Raw genomic sequence first — 6,059 nt, 5'->3', positions numbered from 1 at the left:
CAGGGAAGGCACGCACTTTGAGCCAGGAGGTGGAGTCCAACCTCTCTCCTGGGAGGGGGACACATTTAAACCCACCCCATGTAGCTATCCACCAAAATTCCAGCAGCAGCTCCCACCCATGTGTGATGAAGATAAAAGTAATGGCTCCACTTACGCCAGATTGCGGTGTCCCACCACCCTCAGGGATGCTCCGTGTAGTACGAGCGCTATTGCTCCCATTTTTTAGAAAAGATTTTATTATTTATTTTTAGAGAGAGAAGAAGGGAGATAGAAAGAGAGAGAGAAACATCAGTGTGTGGTTGCCTCTTGCACCCCCAACTGGAGACCTGGCCCACAACCCAGGTGTGTGCCCTGACTGGGAACTGAAATGACGACCCTTTGGGTCACGGGCCAGCACTCAATCCACAGAGCCACACCAGCCAGGGCCCCATTTTTAATTTTTTTTTTAAATTATTGATTTTAGAGAAATAGAGGAAGGGAGGAGACACACGCACACACATATTGATTTGTTTTTCCACTTATTGGTGCATGATTGGTTGATTCTTGTATGTGCCCTGACTAGGGATGAAACCTGCAACTTTGGTGTATCCAGAGGACACGCTAACTAGCTGAGCTACTCCGCCAGGGCTCTATCACTCCCATTTTACAGATGAGGAAACAGCCATTGAGAAACGGAACAATTTGACTAAGGTCACACACCTGGGAGGTCACAGAGCCAAGATTCTATTCATTCAACAAGTTGGTTTTTTTTTAATTAAAAAAATCCTTATGTTTAAAATAGTTTAATTTACAGAAAAATTGTGAGAGTAGTACAGAGAATTGCCTTATAAAAAATACTCAATTTCCCCTGCTATTTTTTTTCACTTCTCCAGCTCTCTTTTATTTTTTTTAAAATACATTTGTCTCTGCCTTCCCCTACTATTAACATCTTATATTAATATGGTACTTTTTTTTTTTTTTTTTTTTTACAATTAGTGAACCAATATTGACACATTAGCTAACATTTATTCTCTGTTTGGATTTCCTTGGTTTTTCCCTAATGTCTTTTTTTTTTTTTTTTTTTGGTCCCAGAATCCCATCCAGGACCCCACATGACATTTAGCTGGCACGTCTCCTTAAGCTCCTCTTGGCTGCAATGGTTTCTCTGACTTTGCCCTGTTTTTGATGACCTCGGCAGTTTCAAGGAGTGCCGATAGTTTTCCTGGGGTTGCTGTAACAAAGTACTGCAGACTGGGTGGCTTAAAACAACAGAAACATGTTCTCCCAATTCTGGAGGCCAGAGTTCAAGATCAAGGCACCAGCAGGGTCACACTCCCTCTGAGGGCTCTAGGGCAAGATCCTTCCTGCCTCTCTCAGCTTCTGATGGCTCAGGCATCCGGTGGCTTGTGGCCAGTGGAACCTCTTTGAGTGGGTTCCTCAGCCCCCTTGACATGACCCCGGTGGTCTTAAGAGTTCATAGCCCTGGCAAAGAGAGATGCTTTTTGGCTTGTCCTATACTTTCCCAGCACCAGCTCTGTATGCAGCCATTCCTCCAAGGAACCCTGATTCTTTTTAATGGAAGATATTTAGAGACCATCTCTTGGCCACAAAGTTAGGAAATCCATATTTTCTTCATTCATTTTTTTTATTTTGAAAATAATTCAAACCTACAGAAGTTGCAAAACTATTGCAATGGACTCCCATCAACTCTTCATCTAAGTCAGGGTTTAGTAAACCATCTGTTCAATGCCTGTTTTTGTAAATAAAGTTTTATTGGCACACAACCACACCCATTCCTTTATATGTTGTCTGGCAGTTTTTCCCGTGGGGAGCAGAGTTTCTACAGACACTGCCTGGCTCTCAAGATGAAATTGTTTGCTCTTTGGCCCTCTGCAGAAAAAGATTTGCTGATCCCTGAACTAGATCTGCCCATGGTTAACTTTTGCTTTATACTTCTCTATAAACATAATCTAAGAGTGTGTTAGGTATTCTATAGAGAATATACACATTCTTTTTCTTAATTTTCTAAATAATTTGAGAGTAAGTTGAAGATATTGTGCACCTTTACTCCAGAACACCATGTATTTCTCATGAAAAAAATCTTCTGCTGTATAAGCAGAGGATGAGAGTCAAATTCAGGAAATCTAGTATATATACAATGATATTATCTAATACACAGCTCATATGAAAATTTCCTCACTATTGTCTTTTACAGCAACTCTCCCCCCACTCTAGTATCTAGTCGGGGACCACTCATTGCATTTAGTTGCATGTGTCTTGGGTCTCCTTTTATCCAAGACGGGCATACGCTTTTCTGTCTTTCATGACCTTCATGATCTTGACTCTTTCAAAGAGTATAGGCCAGCTATTCCGTGGCGTGTCCTCAGTGTGTGTTCATGTGATGGCTCCTCATGATCCAACGCAGTTTGCATGCTTTCACAGGAATATCATAGAAGTGTTGTGTCCTCCCCAGTGTGTCGCGTCAGGAGGCCAGCCATGTTTATTTATTGCATTTCCAGTGACGTTTTAACTTGGATCTCTTGGTTAAGATGACATTCACCAGGTTTCTCAAGTAGGATATTTTTCTCTTTGTAATTAATATGTACTCTGTAGAAAGATACTTCGATATTATGCAAATATCCTGCTCCCCCAACAAAACTCTCGCACAATAATTTTAGCAATGATTCTTGCCTGGATCAATTAATGCTATGATGATTACAAAAGGTGATTTTTCAGGTATTGCGGAGATGCCTAAGAATAGAATTGCTGGATCATATGGAAAGATTTTTTCCCCCATTTTTAAAAAAGAGTTTATTTATTTTTAGAGAGGAGGGAAGGAAAGGAGAAAGGCAGGGAAACATCAATGTGTGGTTGCCTCTCGCTCGCCCCCTGCTGGGGACCTGGGCTGCAACCCAGGCCTGTGCCCTGACTGGGAATCAAACCAGAGACCATTTGGTTTGCAGGCCGGCGCTCAATCCACTGAGCCACATCAGCAAGGGCTCCCATTTTCTATATTGTCGTAAAATACACATAATATAAAACTGACCATTTTAACCATTTTAGGTGTATCATTCAGTGGCATTAACCACATTCACATTGTTGTGCAACGATCACCACTATCTGTCTCCAGAACTTTTCATCCTGTAAAACTGAAACTGTACCCATTAAACACTAGCTGCCTGTGGCCCTCCCTCCAGGCCCTGGCCCCGACCATCTACTTCCTGTTGCTCTGATTTTCAGGTCATTCATTGCTAGTGCTCACATAGCTCCAGGTTTGGCCAGCAGCCCCTCAGTCTGGCTCCTGTGTCTCTGTGACAGGTCCCCATCCTTCTCGGAGCACTTTCTTGCTTTCTGACCCACCAACATATTCCAGGCTCATTTTGCATACTTCCTGCCTAAGTCCTTTTTCTTTTTTTTTTTTTAAAGATTTATTGATTTATTTTTAGAGAGAGGGGAAGGGAGGGAGAGAGAAACATCAATATGTGGTCACCTCTCATGTGCCCCCCACTGGGGACCTGGCCTGCAACCCAGACATGTACCCTGACTGGGAATCAAACAGGCGACCCCCGGTTTGCAGGTCGGCACTCAATCCCCTGAGCACACTAGCCAGAGCCTCTTTTTTTTTTTTTTTTTTTTTTTTTTGAAGGGGGTGATACTGAGAAGCCAGGATCTGGGTGTTTAATGCTTTCATTGCTGTTGAGGAGTTTCAGTGGACAGAGTGAGGAAACAGATTTTTATATAAATCCTGAGTCTGCCCTGCCCCTTTCAACCCTGGTCTATTCCTGTGGGGTTCCTCTGCGTTCTCCCATTCCATATTTACACGTCATCCCTCAGGAAAGACCTGGCTTCTAATGTCAATGCCCTTGCTACTGTGCTTAGTCCCATAAGGCACATGATGGTAGTTTCAGAATCACTACTCTCTTTCTACTCTCGAAAACAAATCTCCTAAACAAAGGTCAAAATCTCTTTGCAGTTCCTTTTGTCTTTAGAGTTAGTACTGTGTCCAAAGGTTGTATGGGCTGGTTCTTTTCTATTTCTGTGTGATTATGTTTTTCATGTGAAATGCAATTACATTGATTTCTATTTCTTTCCCATCTTAAAGTTCTTTTTCTCCATCCTTGTTTGATCTAATTTCTTTGTTGACTATAGGAAACATTCACTGAGTTCAAAAACTATACAAAGAGGGACACTCAGAGGGTGTCATTCCCTTTTTTTCAGTTTCAGTCCCATCTGCCCCTCCCCTAAGTAACCAATCTCATTGGTTCCTGGTTTATCTTTCCTGTGTGTGTTTTGAAAAAAACGAACAAATACGTGTGTATTTTATCCCCCTTCTTTATTACACAAAAGGTACCATATGACCCTAAGCTGTTTTGTACTTTTCTCCTCACTCAACAATAGGACCTGGAAATCACTCCATTCCATTCACAGAAGTTGTCCCTGTTCTTTCTCACAGCTGTGCAGTGCCATGCTCTGGTGCGGCCTAATCTATCAGTCCGTCTCCTATGGACAGACATTCGGGGTGCTAATGTTTTTCATTTACAAACAACAATAATGACCTTCTGTGTGAGCACTTGCATATTGTTAGAACTGTGTCTTCAGGGCAGATTCTAAAGCTTGTTCTGCCGCTCGAGATAATTGTGAGATTAAACAAGGTGCGATGTGTGTACGGCCTTCCTCCCAGACAGCAAGTCATTCAGGGGAGAGGTCACCTCTGGACAGCTCTGCCTCATTGGTCAAACTGCTGTCTCCGAGTGCTGTGCATTGCTCCCGAATTTGCTCTCTGGGCCAGGGGTTGTGGGGCTCAGCTGGGGTTGTGGTTTAGTTGAGGCTAGGGCTGAACTGGAGTTGGGGCTCAGCTTGGGTTTAGGGCTCAGTCCAGGGCTAGGTCTCACCCAAGGTCAAGGATCAGGGTCATGGTCAGCTTACAATCACAGGCTCAGGGTTCAGCCTGGAATCAAAACTCAGTCTAGGACCAGGGCTCGGCCAAGGTCAGGTTTCAGCTTGGGAATAGAGCTCAGCCCAGGATCAAGGCTCAGCCTGGGGTTAGAATTCTGTTCAAGGTCTAGACTCAGCCTGGAATCAGGATTCAATACAGGGTACAGGCTTAGCCTCAGAACATGCAGTGTGTCTCTCTATTAATGTGCCCAAGTATGGTGGTCCCTTGTGAGGCCAGCAACGAGGGAAACACATGGTTGAGTTTCTCATTTCACCCCTGGCCTCAAACCCCAGCTGCCTGCACAGCTGCCTGGGTGGCCCCTCCTCCCAAAACCTCTTTAGGGCCGTTTTTGCTTGTCACCTCCAGTGACAATATGCTACCGCCTCCTAAGCCAGTGCCTTGATCTGAGCTTCCCTGTAACGGTCCTGCTGCCACAGCTGAAGAGCGACCAAAGAGAGGAGTGCTGGTCAGGGGTCATGGTCACCTGGACTGCCCTCTCCAATCTCCTGCCCCCCTGACTTCCATGGGCACCCTTGTGCCCCTTGTGGGCCTGGCAAGGGAACCTTCCTCCCCCCTGAAACCCCAGGGTAAGGCTGTGCCTCACACCCTCAGGTCCCCCAGGACTGCTCTATTTTCCCCAATTCTATTTTTTTTTTTATTTTAAGATTTTATTTAGAGAGAGGGTAAGGGAGGGAAAAAGAATAGGGGAGAAGATTGATCAGTTGCATCTCAGATACCCCCATCTGGGGACTGAAGCCGCAGCCCAGGCATGTGCTCTGACCGGGAATCAAACCGGCGACCTTTCACTTAGTGGGACAATGCCCAACCAACTGAGCTACACTGGTGGGGGCTGCTCCTCCCACTTCTCACCTCAGCTTGTTGCCCACACCTCAGTCCTCAGCCATTTCAGACTGAGTCAGCCTGAGCGCGGTCAGATGGACATGGGTGGGGGTGGGGTGAGTCCCCATGTTTCCCGTGAATTCCTCCTCCCAGAGGTGAGGACCCTGGGTAGGGGCTCCCAACTCTGCCCCGAGTAGGGCCTAACTCAGGGGGCAGAAGAGGCAACCGAAAACTCTGGTAAGGAGAGTCCTGACCCAGAGACCCCTGTGTGATTGTAGGTGGTCACTGTGTGACAGCTGGTGCC

Source organism: Pteronotus mesoamericanus, unplaced genomic scaffold (assembly GCF_021234165.1).
Source record: "Pteronotus mesoamericanus isolate MK-2021 breed Mesoamerican mustached bat unplaced genomic scaffold, CSHL_Meso_final contig_482, whole genome shotgun sequence".
Classification (NCBI taxonomy): domain Eukaryota; kingdom Metazoa; phylum Chordata; class Mammalia; order Chiroptera; family Mormoopidae; genus Pteronotus; species Pteronotus mesoamericanus.
Note: the sequence above shows the minus strand (reverse complement) of the source record.